Below are 17,549 nucleotides of genomic sequence, written 5' to 3' on the forward strand. Positions count from 1 at the left end.
TGGATACAGGGGACAGACTGACAGCTGTCAGAGGGGAGGAGGTTTGCAGGTCTGGGCGAAAAGGGTGAAGGGATTAACAAAAACAAAAACAAAAACAGATGCTGACAACAATATGGTGATTGCCAGAGGGAAAGAGGAATGGTGGAAGGTGGGATATGGCAAAGGGGGAATAAATGGTGGTGCAAAGAGACTTGACTTTGGGTGGTGAGTGCATGATGCACTGCGAAGATGATGTGTTACAGAGCTGTACACTTGAAACCTGTATGGTTTTATTAACCAATGCTATCCCAATGAATTCAATAAAAAATGAATAAAATAGAAAATAAAAAAAGAAAGGAAGGTAGGAAGAAAGAAAAGGTGAGCAAATGACAAGGATAGTTCAGAAGAAGCTACCCAATAGGTAAGTAAACATATAAAAATAAAAGAAATCAATTAAAAAATAAAATCAAATTTCTGATGCCATGAAAGTCAAGGGAAGACTGAAAAACTGTTCAAGTTCAAAGCGGCCTAAAGAGACATGACAGTTACGTGACAACTGGGTCCATTATTGGAACAATTTGTGAAACTTAAAGGGTACCTAGCTAAGTGGCAAGAATGTGTGTCAATGCTGAGACTGTGATGGCTGGATCATAGCTATGTAGGATGTAGGTGTGCATATGTAGCTATGCAGGAAGTATGTGCTCTTTGAATTACGTACTAACATTTTTACAAAGGTGGGGTATCATGTTGAAAACTTACTCTCAAGTAGTTTATGAAGAATAATGTTCTCTGTACTGTATTTGCGATTCTTCTGTAAGACGGAGGTTGTTTCAAAACAAAAACCTAAAAAAAAAAAAAAAAAAAAGACCAGGTAAATAGACATAATACAGATATCGAAATGTCACAGTAGCCAAAGGGGAACTGGACTTGGGATTTTATCAGGACCAAGAGGTTGGTTACAATTGACTGGGCCCAGTCTTGAATTGGGACTACAGACTCGACTGTGCAACTTCATGTCAGCGAAGCACAGAGGAGATGCAGAAGTTTCCCAAGTGGGTGTCCAGCTCCTCCCCCACAAAGAGCATTTGATAATTGATAATCAATGAAGCTAAAGCCATCATCTTGGTGCTGGTTCACTGTGCATGTGCGTCTGCTCCGAGGCCCCCTGCCTGTGCCCTTGACTCCATCAGCTGAGGCCTGGGGAGGGCATTGCCTCTTACTTCCTACATGTGCTTTTTCTTCCTAGCCTGGCTGTGCCTATGGGTGCTGTGGCTCTGTCTCTCCCACCTGAACACCCTGCCCACTCCTCTCCTCTCTCTAGAGCCCAGTGGTCCTCAGCCCGCTGGGGCCATGAGCTGGAAATATGACTCCAATTTGTCCAATATCAATATACCTTCTAGCAGTCATGGCTCAGGTGCATCTCGGGCTTTGTTTAATCTCTATCTTTGTTATTTGGATCAGTACAGATGAGAGAATGGGGAGACGCAAGCACTGGGGTGGAAAATCTCTTCCCAGGCAGTCAGCCCCATGTCAGGCTAATGTGTTTGAGAAATAGAAGTCAGGCTGCTTCTCGACCTGAAATACAGATGCACATACACCAGACTATCGGTCTTCTCCAATCAGTGGTTAATGAAGCTCAGAATACACTGGTGGCCCCCTCCTTCCCCACTTCAGGTTTGAGAGAGAGGGCAGATCCAACAGAAAGGGGAAGGGAAAATGCCTAGCGGATCAGTTCAGGTGTCTTTATAAAATTCTGCAAGACAGAGAAGAATATCAGCTACACTTTCTCTCCAATTCTGAGCCACAAGCCATGTCAATAGGAAGAGATGGCTCAGATCACACAACATGGCCCTGGCCCCCTGCTCCACGTGGCACCCTGACCAACCAAACACGAAACTGCCAGGCTCAGTCTCTGCCACCTGCGCTGCCGAGAAGCCAACTCTCACATGAAATAAGAGTTTGCTTAAGAGTGAAGGAGATCAGCCCAAGGGTCCCAGCAGAATTTATAGCTTAGCCTTAAGGAACAGGTGCCTGCTATCCTTCTCGTAAGGTGTTGCTCCATTAAAGAACATGACAGTGATCATCCAACTAAGGCAGAGAAATATTAGATGACCAACCCAAACTTGTACTTAGAGACTGGGTCAGTCAGGATGTTTCTGGTCATGAAAATAAAAGCCAGGAAACAATAACTTTTAAAAATGAGGACATTTAATTATGCCACAGAGCAAGAGGCCTGACGGTACATCCAGGATAAGTTAATTTTCTTCACTTTGCCTCATGGTCACAAAATGGCCACTGCAGCTCCAAACATCAAATCCTGTATTGCACACCTATCACCTGTCAAGCACTGTACAAGGATGAGCCGAACAGATGGGACCCCTGACTTCTTGTGTCTTACAGTCTGTTGTTAATCCAGAGACTGTCCTGGAACACATCCACTTACAGTGATTCCAGATCCCTTCAATTCTGTTTTCATAAAGCAACTCTGAACAAGTCAATCCATACTTGTATACTTTAAAACTCAAAGGTTGTTTCAAAGCTGACATATCCAGAATTTCTTTGCTTCAGAATTCCAGATTTCCCAACTCCTTGAAGAGGTGTTGTTGATAATTAAAAGACTTACAAATAGGAAGCAACTAGTCCCATTCCTGGAACATGGTGAATACTCAAAAGAAGTTCCCGTGTTCTTTTCTTGATATGTGAGGCTCCTGACCACCATTACCATATTCTCTTCCCATCCCTGCCTTTCAGGAAAGAAGCTCTTTGGTCATGCCGCTTAGTGACAGGATGGACTATGATTCATAGAGCATCTTCTCTCCCCAACTCCCTTCCATGGGCACCTGAGCATGATTAATTTTGTGCACAGGAAAAAACTGTCCCACAGCTTCAGGAACCACTTCCTAATTAGTTCAACATCTCAGAGATAACATGCCCTGACACCAAAAGATGGGGAGATAGATGTCTATGTGGGTGGAAGTCAAGAAAGAATCTTTTCTTAATTGATCAGTTTCTATACTTCAGTTACCTGGCCACATGTAGTCAAATCTAATCTTCCTAATAATCAAACAAAGGAGGTATTATTTCTTTTGATTTTCTCATTAAGAAACCTGGATTCAGAGAGGTTTGATGATTTACCTGAGGCTACACAGCTAGTGGTAAAGCCAAAATTAAACCCAAGCGTCTTGAGACCTGATTCCTTTTTACCATCCATGCTGCCTTTATCACAGGGGGCAATATGCAAGAGAAAAGGGCTCAGCGTAATATTCTTGTCACAGTTATTCAAACCTCAAAGTATCTGCTTCAGAGTAGTGGGCAAAAGAGCTTCCTCCATTCATTCAATAAACACACTTTATTCATGCAACAAACACACTTGCCACATACTGAGGACTGGAAGAGTTTAGTGGATTCTCAAAACAATGAGACACAGTAGAGTTCCCACCTCCAGGGACCTCCCACCTAGGTAAGGGTTAGACTAGAAAGAGGTAAATGCATGTGTAGACCTTCATTTTTTATAAAGTGGAAGAAGTGGAAAGAGAACCGAGCAACTTAGTTCTAGAATGAAAAATACAGGGATTTTTTTTTTTCACTTTTAGTGAGAGAAGGCCCTTTCCAAGTGGAAGGTATTGTTATGGCACTGCTGCATCTGCATAAATAGCAACAGAGCTGGAAGGGAGAAAGAAGAAGTCATGATTTGATACCTCTTGTTGCTGTGCAGGAAAAACATTCCCTCCTGATTTTCGTATCACTCTGCCAAGTGGGAAAATTCCCCTCCACGTCCTTCTATCAAATCTAAATGCCAAATCTGCAGAGGGCATGCATCGAGGAGGCCCATGTTGACCTGGCTCTGCTGAAATAGGTTAAATGCAACAGGAGGAGCCCAGTGGAGAGGAAGAGGGGGGTGAAGTGACAGACTGAGGGCAGCACTTCGGTGGTGTCATTTTGGGTAAGTCGTTGACACTCTTGTAGAAGTTTTCACTTCTCTGTATGCTGGAAATAACTAGCTTTGCCCCCTTTGCTATGAAAATCAGCAGAGGTCCTCTGGCCTGGCAGAACCAGGCAGTGCAACAGAACGGATGGATCTTCCCTGCCCCTCACCTGTTTTGCACAATAGAGCATGTTAAGACTTCTGCCATTAGATTTCAGAAGGCCCTCATCGCTACAATAAGGCTTTCTGTCTTTGAGCTCTTTGGGCCCTTCAGTCTTTTGCTCGCAGTCTCCTGGCCTCTTCCCATGACAACCCTGTAACTGTCCCAGAGGTAGTCAATGTCCAGCAGACTCTATGGCTTTCTGGTTCCTTGACCTCAATTTCAATGCTTTTTTCCACTGTTTCTGCTCTCTACCAGTGCACTCTATGGCCACATCTTGGACTGGCCATCATTGCAAACAGTCCCACCTCTGACATTTATAACCTGAGATCGCTGACACAATGTCCCATCCTTCCAGTTCTTTCCTTTTGCCCATTCTCTCACTTCATCATGATCTCCAGACTCTGGACTCCTCCCTTTTCTCCTAGTTTGTCACCTTCCTCCCAGTGTCATTTTCTTCCCAATTAAGCGCACTTGGCCATAGTTGCTCTCATGTCAATAACTGAAGCAACACAGCTTGTCTTTCCATTTCCTGTGCCACTCTGGACCAGGCCAACCAAAGGTTTGCTTGCTCCCACATCTGAATAGCTGTGTACTACCAGAGAATTGCTCACAGACCCTCACAAAATGCTAACAGCCAGTCTTGGATGGTTCGGTCAGTGCAACCCTCCTATAATCTTCTCATCCACTCCATCTCCCATTTTCCTCAGCAGCAATGCCAAATGTTAAGCCCCTTTTGCCATCTTTCCTAATAAAGATGTCTTCGCTTCTTCTTTCACCAAAAAAAAAAGAGGCAATCAGACATAAACCTTCTCTCAGTGCCCAACCCTACCTGCATTCCTTCCCCAGATTTCTAATACAAGTTGTCCCTTCCTTTCTAACCAAGGTGAATCCACATCCTGTGCCCATTACTTCCATAATCTCCCTCAAATAATTGGCCCCGATATTTCCTGCATTTTTAATTTTTCTCTCCATTGACCTTTTTCCTCTCAGTCTACTAACACACTGAAATGTTTTCTATCTTAAGAGTCCACTAGCTTTTCATCCCCTCTAAACACGGCTGTATCAATCCATCATCTATCTATCCATTTATCTTCATTAACATTACTAATTTTTTCTTAAAGGTAGCCTACATTTAGGACATCTACTTTCACACCTCCCAATGCCCCTTAGCTCATTGGATTCATTTCCCTTCCTCTCTGTACTAAAACAGCTCTCTCCAAAATCACATGCGATCTCCTAATTCCCAAATACAAGAGAATTTTTTATTGATCTTCTTTGCCCTTTCTGTTATGTTTACAATATTATCCATGACCTCCTTCTTTAAATGTTGTCCAATTTCCATTTCTGACACTCTCCACTATCTCTAATCCCCTTCCTTTCTCTCTTGTTGCTCTTCATTAGCCCTTACATGAATTTCTCATTCTCTACCCATTTCTTATATACTGGTGTTTCTCAAGACTCAGTTCTGTTATCACTCTACATCCTTGCCCATGGGTAACTTAACCATGCCTAGGCTTAAACCACCACCCACATACTAATGACCTCTAAATGACAGTCTCCTCCCCTGAGTTCCTTCCATACTCAGAGCCAGCTGCCTGCAGGGCATCTAAACCTAGACATCCCACAAACATGGCAAACTCAGCATGTCAATAACTCCTCTCACTATCCAACCCCTCCCAACTGCTCACTTTCCTGACCCCTTTATCTCTGATAACAGAACCACCAACCGGTGGCCCAAGTCACCACTGACTGGTCCAAGTCAGAAAACCAAGAGCCATGCTGAACGCTCCCCTCTCTCTCACATTCACATGCAATTAAAAATAAGTCTAGCCCTAGCTGGTGTGGCTCAATGTGTTGAGCACTGGCCTGGGAACCCAAAGGTTGTCAGTTCGATTCCTGGTTGGGGCACATACCCGAGTTGCAGGCCAGGCCCCTGGTTGGGGCATGTGCAAGAGGCAGCTGATCGATGTTTCTCTTGCACATCAATATTTCTCTCCCTCTCTTTCTCCCTCCCTTCCCCTCTCTCTGAAAAATTATTAAAATCTTTAAAAAAATTAAGCTCAGTTAATCTCACCTCCCCCAAATCTCTCAAGTCACCTGCCCCCTTACCGTCACCACTTGCATACCACTCGTCTCAGCTTCCCTTGCCTTGAATTTTGAAAATGCGTTTATCTGGCCTTCCTGCCTCCCACCTAACTCCCCTATTACACATCTTCTCCATGATCCCAGAGTCATCCTTCTCACCTGTAAAAATGATGGTCTCATCATGCGCTTAACGTTCTTCATTAACTCCTTACTGATGAGAGGATAAAACATCCTCTTCTTTTCGGGGCCTATAAGACTTTCTGTGATCTTGTCCCCTTCACTCCTGGCCATCTTCATCTCTCATCCTGGATCCTTCAGGCACCTGTACTTACCATCCCAAAAGAGCCTGTGCTCTGACTATGTTACTGCCTCCATGTGGGGCTTTGCACCTGTCTGAAATAGCACGTCTCAAATCCCCATCTCTCCTACCCCTGGTTTGCCTTGGCAGTCTCTGCCCCCGTACCTCTTTTCCTGAGAAGTCTCCCGTGACCACACTGGAGGATTCAGGGGCTCCATCACATTCTATAATGGTCATTCCTCTGTCCCTCTCTTTCCTCCGAGGGAGGAAGTACTTTTTTTCACCTTTCCAAGGGCCTAGATCAGGTGTTGTGGGTGCTCATAAAACTGTGTTGAGTGATTATACGAATAAATGAAATAAAAGAGGAAACACCATCCCCAGTCTTTAATCTTATGTATACACAACTGAAAACAAATGTTCCATTAGAAGAAGAGGGGGTAACATCAATAAATGCAGCCAGGTCCATATATTAAGGGTTTTAGCAATAAAAATTATTCTGTGAATTGGATTATATGACAAATATGGGATATCTATAAGTAGAAGGCTTTTTGCTATGCATGAGTTCATATTATTTGAGGTATGAGATAGTTGATATCAAATCATCCAGCAAATGCATGGTGTGTTCACCATGTGCTAACCCCCTTGAGCCTCCTTGACCCCTTTTTCCCATCATCCTGGGATTGAAGTCCCTGCCTTTGAGCATCTGACCATTGAAGTGTGGCCCTTGGAGCAGCTAGGGCTGCCTCCCAGAGGGCAGATGGGCCTCCTGTGCTTTCCAAGGTTTCTTTAGCAGACCCTTTCCCCTATGACCTTAAATTTCCCCAAACTGATTCTTCCTGTTGGTCTTGGCAGGAGTCAGCAGTTGCCTCAGTCCACTGGAGATGGAGGGGTGGGGCTGGGGTGGCCAGTTCAGCCCCTGCTGCCCACAGCTTCTTGGGTGTATGATTGAGCAACAAGCCAGGCTGGGACTGGGAGAACAGGCATGCACAGAGGAGCCAGGCAGAAAGCATGCTCCCTGATCCTCATCTGGTCTTTCAGCTTCTAAGATATTTTGTTTTCTTCAAGTCCATAGACATACAAGGCTTCTGGGAACCAAGCCAGGCTGAAGAGGGTAGTAAGAGAGAAATGGCTTCAAGGAAAGAAAAAGAATTTTATCATGTCACTATTTAAAGTGCAAGAATCAGGAAATGTTTCATACCACTGAGCAGAACTTAGGGTGGGCTTGCAGTCAAGGAACTGACTTCATTGGATGACTTCATAGATAGCATTTTCCCACTGTCTACCTTCTAATTCGGCACTCCCCTTCTCCTCCCACTCCACTCCCCACGCCCCACACACACCAAACTATCCTAGAATTCAAAAATACACAAACCAGGCTTCGTCCATTCCCTCCCCAAGTCACTGTCAAACCATTGTTTGGGAATGACCAAGGGCAAGTACCACGTCTTGGTGAATTCTCTTTCAAATTATCAAGCCCTGAAACTAGAGTTTTCTTAGTTCCCCAGAGTCACTAGTACACGCTTCTGTTCCAGGCAAACTAGCACAGACCCACTGATCCAGAACTCTAAAAGTACCAGGCCACGACTAAGAAAATATACCTGTTTTCAGCTCTCTCAAGCCAATATCACCATGTGTTGTTGGTAAGTAGGTCAAACAGTAGTGAATCTTGCTTGGGGCAATGGGCACACGATGCAGCATTCAGATGATGTTTTATTGAGTTGTATGCTAAAAACCTGCATGGTCTTACAAACCAACGTCACCCCAATGAACTCAATTTTTAAAAAAAGAGTGGTGAATTTTATTATGACCTCTGAAGACTTCGTTTAACAAAGTATAATCCTAAAAACTAATCTATTGATTACTGATATTAGGCACTACATTGGCCCCTGACATGAATTGTGTCATTTAATACTCTCACCAGAATTATTGCCTCTCTTTAAAAGGAAACTATGGAAGAAAAGCACATTTGCCACCCTGCCTCTGACCCTTGTACCCATCTCCACACATGCAATGTGGATGGGGAACACAGAAGCCCTAAAGCTGTTTCCCAGGGCCACCTTGGGAGCTCTTCACTGCCTCCTAAACTGGGCATCGTCTCAGTCATTACTGGGCTCCAAACTCTTCCAAAGCATCTGATCTCTGTCTCTCTGGACAGCACCTCCTACCGAGTTCCTGGGAGCATCTTGCACTCAAGGCCATGCGATGGACTGGCCCAGGAGGAGCTCAAGGGGAGGAGCGGCTGAATCAGAAGCTCACTGTCATCTCACTGGTTTGAACAGATCTCTCCTGCTGCTTAGGTGGCAGATCTTAGGAAAAATCATTCCCACTGATTTGTCTGCAGCTTCCCTCTGAGCTTGCTTTCAGATTCCGGGCCTTTCTCCATCCCTGTCCCCTCCTCTTCCCCATTCCCCAGCCTGACTTCCCTCTCCCTTTCTCATTCACTAGTTCTTGTCCTGTCAAGCAGACAATGGGTTAAACACTCCCGGATTGGAGAGGCCAGGTCACCGAGACCCAGGTGCTAACAGGGAAAATGTAGGCTGGAATCTAGAATGATCTGTCACCACCCTAAGAGCTTCTTTGGGTGAGGAGTGATCACAGACTTTGCTAAAAGTCTCCAGGTGAAAATTCCATAAATCTAGAAACTGTAAAAGTCAATGGAAATTTAATTAAATGAGTTAATACATGTAGAGGGCTTGGGACAATGCCTGGGACATAGTGAGCTACATAAACACTTTGAAATGAGTCAGAGTTTGGGGAAATATACATTTCAACGTCACAGTAGTTAATTTATTCCAGAATCCTTGCGAAGGCTTATTTGACCTTGTGTCTGTGCAGTCTAAGTCCGTGCTCTCTTGGCCACCAGTCTCAAGGCTTTCTCTCTCCTTCATTTCATTTCCTTCTTTCTCCTCTCCCTCCTGAAGAATCTGTGAGTTTGCCTCCATGGCCTAAGACACCTATTTTTTTGTTCTTGCCACCATGCCTTATTCTCAAACCCAGTAAAAACCCTTGATTTTCCTAAACCTTGTGTCGGTGTGGTTTATATGGTGTCTTTCTTATCGCCTTGGCAGTGAGCACATCGGCTTCATTATAATAACCACTTGGTGCTGTCAAATCAAGCTATAATTACAGGAACGCACTGGAAAGCCCATGCAAAGTAAGCTTTCCTATCCCAAACACACTAGTAAGGGTTCTTTCCGGTTGGCTTTTTAGTAAAGACCCTCCCTGGAAATCTCACAGAACTGGGTCAGAGTTATGGGAGAAGGCGAGCCCTGACGGTCCAAACTTCCTCACTGGCCCTTCGCGGGCCCGCCACTGCCATTTACTACCAGCAAAAAGCGCAGATTTCTTCACTCCAAAACAAATAATCGTTAGTGTCCTTCAGAATCGTGACTCAGGGAAGACAGAGGGAAAACAGGCAAGAATGCTTTTCTCTTTTTAATGCTTCAGGGTGAAGGGAGGGACGTGGCTAAGAAAGTTGGACACTTCCCTCACGTGCACAGGACCCCCACTGGAGGCAGACCTCCCGACTTCGCTAATGGTTTGAGGATTCTGCCTGGCCCTGGCCCTGGCCGCACTGAGTTGTAGCTCGGATTCTGCCCAAGGCCCTCCTGTTCACCAGGAGAAGGGAGTGACAGACACCGCTCTCCTGAGGCGTGATGAAAGATGTGAGTCAGAAGAAGTGGGAGGAAAATTGGCTCGAGGTCGGGGGGCCACTGTGCCAGCAGCTGGATGGGGCTGAAGGAAGAGGAGGGCGGTCCCTAAGGAAAAACATATCACTGTCTCCAGCTGCCTTCTTTCTAACCCACTCAGATATTTCAGAAATATGCCAGACATAGACAGGTCAAGTCTGGGAACCGAGAGCCACCTCCAGATATGTACTGAGTGCTTATTCTGCGTCTCCAGCCGATCTCGATGCTCGGTTGACCAATGGGCCAGGGCAAGTTGGAGGAGGATGAGGAAGCAAAGGTAATAATCGGACGTGGCCATGCCCTACAATGTCCGAGTGAGAGGAGATCTTAGAAACCACTGATTTGCAAATAAGCAAAGCAAGACTCAGAGAGGGCAAGGCATCTGTCTAAGACACACAGCTCCCCAGCTGGCTGGTGCGACTTTGAGACACTGAGAAAAGGGCAAAAGGTCTGGTGCATGAACCCGCCAGAGGCAGCCCCAGAGGAGGGACCTTGATCTTACTGCAGGTCTCCACTATGGTGTCACCTGCGGGCTGCGTGATGGACACATAGGTGGCCATGGTCACCATCCACCCACATCGTTGTCTTGTTTCAGGTTAGAGCCCAAGATCTGTGATTGATAAGCCCCCAATCTGAAGAAAATCAAAGAAAACCAAATTAACGTTCTGATACATATCTGTGATGAAAAGTTTTTAATCAAATACCACAGGGCTTGTGAATCTTTTGGCTATTTTTTTTTTTTTATTGGAAGAGAAAGAGACCCACAGCTGATGCAAACACTGTACCATCTACCTCAGTGCTTTGAATAAGCAAACGATGGGATAAATAGTCTATGGCCCCTCTAGCCAATAGAATATTAGTGAACACTAAGAAGAAATGAGCTGTCAAGCCATGAAAAGCCATGGAGGAAATTTAAATGCATATTAGTAAGTGAAAGAAGCCAATCTGAAAAGGCTACATACCACATGACTCCAACTATATGACATTCTGGAAAAGGAAAAACGATAAAGACAGTAAAAGATCAGTAGTTGCCAGGGGTTGAGGGAAGGGCGGGGTGAATAGACTGAACAGAGAGGATTTTTAGGGCAAGGAAATTACTCTGTATGATACTTCATGGTGGACACATATCATTAAACACTTATCCAAACCCACAGAAAGCACGCCAAGAATGAACCCTAATGTGCACTATGAACTTTGGTGATATCATGTGTCGATATAGCTTCATCAGTGGTAGCAAATGCCCCACTCTGGTGGGGGCTGTTGACGGCGGGGGAGGCTGTGCAGTGTGGGGCAGAGGGTATATGAAAACCTCTGTACCTTCCTCTCAATGTTGCTGTGAACCCAAACTCTCCTAAATAATAAATTCTTAAAATTAAAAAAAAGACCCATTAAAGCAGGAATCCAATTTGATTCAACCAACAGTTTACTGACTTGCTAATTTCACCAAAATAATTTTCTCTCTTCCTGACCTTTGCCAGCTTCACTTGTCACAATGTTCTGCTTCCAGTTTTATTTTGTGGGGATACCCAGAAAACTAGCAAGTGGCCCCTGATCCCAGGATTTGCATTCTCAAATTGTGGTGCCCACATTTTGACAACTACAATCACTGGGGTTTCTTGTTAAAAATGCACATTCTTGGGCCGATGAGAATAAATACAGAAAGGACCACAGCCAGCAGGTTCAAAACAACCAGCAGATCGGAAAGCACACATGCATTGTGGCTTTCCCCTCCCAGCCCGTGAGCTCCTGGGCAACAGGAGGATCCGCCTCTTTCTTGATCATCCCCAGCACCTGGCTCAGGGCACAGGCTCAATCAGTTAGTGCTGAATGGATGACTTGGGCTTGTCCCAGAGAAGACGCAATTAGAGTCCCAGCAAAGCTTTCCCAAACCTTGGCCAGGGTACCACTCATCCCCTCCCCTGAAAGTGCAGCATTTCTGCAGGCTGGACGCTGAGCACACCAGGCTGTGGAACTGCAGGGTGAAACCGAAAGGCAGCCTGGACACATGCGCTGTCTGCGGAGGAGACGTGACCCCGGGGAACGTCTTTACCTTCTGGAAACCTGGAACATTCTGTTTCCAGAAATCACAGCTCCAGGGAGCCCTGCTTGCTCGGGGTGGCGGCACTAGCTTCGCTCAGTTTCCAGGAAACCAAACTAAGCAGCTAAACAGACACCGAGGTCTCAGAGGGGGAAGCACGTGGAGGAAAATGCGCCTGGAGGAGGCTGAGACCTGCGAGGCTGGGACAGGGGCCTCCTCGGCCTTGTGGGCGGCATAAGTGAAACAGTGCGTGGGCCCCGCACAGCTCAAGATTGGCTGTCCCCCGCCCCCCAACATTTGCTCGCGAGTGTCAGAGGGCCCTGAATGCCATCCTTGAAGATGATCTTTTCATTTTATTTTATTTTATCTTATTTTATTTCTTACTTTTTCTACTCTTTTAAGTTTGGAGCGTTCCTGGAACTGTTGTAACCTGATTCATTCTGGGATATACATTACTTACACATTAGTTTGCTGGGGCTGCCTGACAAAGGGCCTCAGACAGAGTGGCTTAAACAACAGAAATTTATCATCTCAGGGTTCTGGAAGCTGGAGTCCCCAATAAATGTGTTGGCAGGGTTGGTTCCTTCTGAGGCCGTGATCTGGTCCAGGCGTCTCTCCTCGGCTTGTGGGCAGCTGTCACCTCCCTGCTGTCTCTTCACATGGGCCTCCTTCTGTGTGTGTGTCTCTGTGACCAAATTTCCTCTTTTTAAAAGGACACCAGCCATGTTGAATTAGCACCCATCCAAAGGACTTCACTGTAATTTGATCACCTCTGTAAAGATCCCATCTCCAATCAAGGTCACATTCTGAGATATTGGGGGTTGGGACTTCAATATGTGAACTTGGAGGAATACAATTCAACCCATAATACACAATCTCCTTCCTTTGGGGAAGAAGCAAGATAGAGACTTGAGGGAGAGGGATCCTGAAGGTCACATAAGACCCTGAAAAAAGAGACCAGTGTCCCTGGGGAGTGGGAGAAAGAAGTTCTCACAGTGCTGCTTAGAGTTGGTCACAGAACCAGGTGGCCCTTTAACTGTCTTCATTTGCTACTGAATTTGGAGACAACTCTTCTTCCCTTAGGTGACATGGGCAAGCTGGCTCTTTGTCCCTGCAGAAAGTGACCGTGGAGAATTAAGAGGTCTGGTCACTAACTCTGTTTCTCAAAGTCCTCAGTCACCCTAATAACCTGCTCCCAGAATGAATGTCCTCCACACCTGACCATGCAACACTGCTTTTGCTCTGGGATTATCTTGAAAATATTTTCCAGTTGTGACAAGGGGATGTATCCTGTCACCTTACTACATTTTTAAGTTCTTTTGGCATCAGGCCAACCTGGCATCTAACATTTGTGCCATCACTTACCATCTGTATGACTGAGCAGATTACTTAACCTCTCTGTGACTTAGTTTCCTCGTCTTGTGGTGGAGATAATGGTAGGTCTCGGTGTTATTGCAGTGATTAAACAGGAGCGCATATGTAAAACACATGCATGTTTAATAAGTGTTGGATATTATCTACCTCTGTACATATGCCTAACTCCTACTGCTTTCTGTGTGTACAAGAGATAACAAATGGTCCCTAGCACCTGTTGTACTACACAACTGCGGATACCAAAAGATGCTCACCTACTGAGTTGCATGTCAGTGGGGGCTGACCTAGAATCAGCCCCAAACTGCTGGAGCCAGGCACCATCCCCCACCTCTGCACCCCATACTCTCCCTTTCAACTCCAGACATTGTATTCTGCATATTTCAGTTACTTCGAACACTTTAAAGGGGAAAACCTCTAACAAAGGTTGTGGGAACACAGTTAGCAGGGAGGAAGCATGCCTCAGAGCTTGAACAGAGAGTTCTGGGAGGTCCTGATTCAAACTGTCCCAGCTAACACCTAGCTCCACACATTCAGCTCGCAAAGCTGGGTCTTCTCCCCCTGTCCATGGGTGCTGCCAAAGCTTAGTACCCAGGCCAAAGAGTTAACCTAACCTCATTGCCCAGGGATCTCTCCATAATCTGTCCACATGTCCCAGGGATCAGGACTGTGGGAGGTGGTGCTATTCCATGGCAGTTCCTCAGGCCCTTGGCCCCCAGCCCACCAAGCTCCCAAAGCCCTCTGTTCAAGTCTGTTTCCAATTTAATTAAGAACCGCCGAGCAGAAGCTGAGAACTCTGCAGGGCCGTCACCCGGGAGCGTGGAGAGGGCCAAGGAGATAAGAATCTCATCACGAAACAGAAAGTTGGAAGCGTCCTTATCACCTCACCTGTGAAAACAAAACGATGGCCACCAAGGTGCAGAGGCACGAAGGTCTGGGGTTAGCAGGAGTTAGGGCCGCGCCTGCGGGCGGTGCGCGAGGGGAGTTACGAGAAGTACCCCTGGAATAGCCTCAGTGAGAACCACATCGCCATTGTCCCCATGGGCAGCCTCTTCATCAACTGCCCACCTTCCCCAGACAAGGCCTGGCACCCACCCTTCCCTCCAACCGGTCTGCGATCATAACCGATGTCTGAGAAGGACTTAAAGAGACAAAAAGACACAGCATAGAAAGGAGGAAGAAGGCAGCCCGGCCTAGGGGCCCCAACACATCTCTGGAGGTGGAGCCTGGGCAGGGTGGGGCCTCAACAGACTGGCTAGATGATTGTCAGATATTCCTCGGTGCGGTTCGCTGGCTCCCGAGATCAGAGTAGCCCCGATTCTGGGATGCTTCTGATCCATACAGATTCCAACGCCTTCACTCAGACTTAGGGCAAGGCGCCAGGAAAAGTGCATTTTAAACCTCCTGGGGCATTTTTGACCACACATTTTAGAAGTCTGGGATGGTCTAGAACAGGAATTGGCAAACAACAGCCCATGGGAAAACATGGCCCACTACTTGTGTTTATAAATAAAGATTTACTGGAACACAGCCGTGCCCGCTTGTTCACAGGTTGTCTGCGGCTGCTTTTGGAACACAATGCTAGCACTGAGTAATGGTGACAGAGATCCAGGGACCCTCAAAACCTGGCCCTTTACAGGATATGTTTGCCCAGCCTGTCTAGAAGAGAGTGGCGCTCTGCCTGACCAGTGTGTGAGAATCAGTGGGGCAGTTTTAAATGTTCCTGATGTGGGCCCAGCCCACATCTGTTAAGTCAGAATGGGAGTAGCGGCAGACTCAAGAATGGATAGATTGTTAGGCTCCCGAGGTCTACACAAAGTTTGGCGACACGCTGCGCAATTCCAGAGCTGGCAATGATTCAGAATTTCCTGCTGCCCTCTCCGCTGGTGGTAAACAACTGCCACAAATGTTCATGCAGGGCCTTCCAGTGTGAATAAGACTGGCGCTAAAAGGTGATCTTGCCACGCCTCTCCCGACAGCCATGCCTGCCATGGGTGCACCATCAGTTTTACAATAAGTAAAACTCAGCAGAATGTCCCCCTCAGACTCCGGAGTCCTGCTCCATCCTTCAGACACACCCTGCAGCTTGCTTCAGCGGCTTCCCATTGCTGGCTGGCCCACGGACTGGTTGCATCACAGTTACTTAGGGGAGCTTATTAGAAATCCAGTCTCAAAGCCCTCCACGCCCCCCGCCCCCCGGAACCGTGAATCCAGCTCTCCCGGGCTGGGGCCTGGAAATTGATTTTGTTACGGAGCCCCAGGGTGGTCGCTACGGCATCCAGACCTGGGAACTCCTGGAGACAACTTCGTCAACCAGATTGAAAGTTTTCTTCTTCCTAAAGCCCGCAGACCTGAAGGAGTCATTTTTCCTGCTTACAATGTGAATTTGGGAGGTAGCTGATCCGAGTCCATTTCCTGGCTCCCAGGAAAGAGCAATCAGATCAGAGCACCATGATCGCTGCTGAACATGGTGTGCATGTGTGTAGGAGTGTGAATGTATTTACATGTGCTGTGTGAGTGCATTTGTGGGTGAGCAAGGGTGGGTGTGTTCTGCATGTGTGAGTGAGCACGTGGCTGTCTGGATGCCTGAGTGTGAACATGTTAGTGTGCACATATGGGAGTGTGAATGCCTAATTGTGTGTGAGTATGAGGGTGCGTGATCACGACAGGAGAGGCAGTGTTGTTCTGTGAAGAAGAGCTCAGGTTCTGCAGGTGGTCAGCCATGCAGGGCCAGGGTGAGGCGAGTGTGGTGGCCAAGGTGCCATTTTCAGGGCCACATGCCTCAGCCGGGTGCTGGTCCCACTACCAGCCCTAAAATTCCTTCTGCTTCCTCCTGCCTGAGCCTCAGTTTCCTCACCCAAACACTTGGGATAATAACCATGCCTCTGTGATAGAGTTTGGAGAAGAAAAAAAAATAGTAAGATAATTCCTTTACGTGCACAGGTCAGTACCTGGCTACTAGTAATTGCTCATGATATATTTAGGGAGAACATGCTTTGGACAGGTTCTGTTCTAGGTAAGGAAAATAAAGCATAAAACAAAAAAATTTTTTTTAAAAACCTCCCTGTCATTCTGGAATATACATTCTAACAGGCATGGGGGAGGCAAGAAACACAAGCAACCAAGTAAACATGCAATACCTTCAGACAATGATAAAAGCTGCAAAGCACAGTGGGCTGGGCCAGATGTCACACTAATACAGGGACACGAACATTGGCTGTTAATTCAAAAAAGGAGGTAGCCGATGGCAATGTCTCCCCATGTGGGTGGTTTGGCTACTTTACTCCAACGTTCCCTAACTTCTCGGGACTCAAATATAGTTACTTGTGGTTAAAAATGGAGCATCCTTTCAAGGAAGTTATTCAAAGCAAAATGCAAACAAAAAAATAAAAATATAACAAACAAACCCACACTTTTGCCAGAGGTTTGCTTTTTCTGGCTTCTCTGCTAAGAGTGAATATTTACACACACGCACAGCAAGGAGACAGGGTCTGCAGAGCAACGCAGAGGCAGCCCCCGCTCCCGGAGCCGCCAGCTGTCAGCTACAGGGGTGGCAGGAACCCTGAGCCTGCCCCTGCGGAACCCAAACCCTCATTTTTAGGATGAAACTCTAGAAGCATAAAAGACAGAGAAACCAAGATTGTGGCAGCTTTAGCCAGCCATGCTCCCAGGGGGAGTTTTGTAATGGAGCAAGATTTTGAAATAGCTCTCTCTTCCAGCCAGTGAGAAATAAATTTCAGTTTCTGGTCGGAGGCTGAGACTAGCTGGCTGTTTGAGTCACTCAGGAGAGAAATCCACCATCTCTCCCCTACTGCTTCCCATCCCCACCCTGTGCTGCTAGGGAAATGACCATTTATTTCCCTGTCCATCCACCTGGCTTTCAAAGGGCCGTCAAGGAACCAAGGAGTAAAATGCTTTATGCGGATTGTAACTTCTCAGTGGTACCATACAAGCAACAGCCCTTGTGCAAATTTTGTTCCTGAGTTTCATTATCACTCATC

General features: G+C 46.5%; 1 long non-coding RNA gene across 1 annotated transcript in view; it reads right to left on the reverse strand.

The window, feature by feature from the left end:
* Window positions 1-706: 706 nt before the first annotated feature.
* The window catches only part of LOC129070250 (uncharacterized), a 224,096-nt gene continuing 207,253 nt past the window's right edge, over window positions 707-17,549 (reverse strand). Inside the window, exon 3 of the long non-coding RNA XR_008529104.1 lies at window positions 707-822. This is a non-coding gene — a long non-coding RNA (uncharacterized LOC129070250). The remainder of the gene's footprint in view (window positions 823-17,549) is intronic.

This window comes from Pteronotus mesoamericanus, unplaced genomic scaffold, assembly GCF_021234165.1.
Source record: "Pteronotus mesoamericanus isolate MK-2021 breed Mesoamerican mustached bat unplaced genomic scaffold, CSHL_Meso_final contig_246, whole genome shotgun sequence".
Classification (NCBI taxonomy): Eukaryota; Metazoa; Chordata; class Mammalia; order Chiroptera; family Mormoopidae; genus Pteronotus; species Pteronotus mesoamericanus.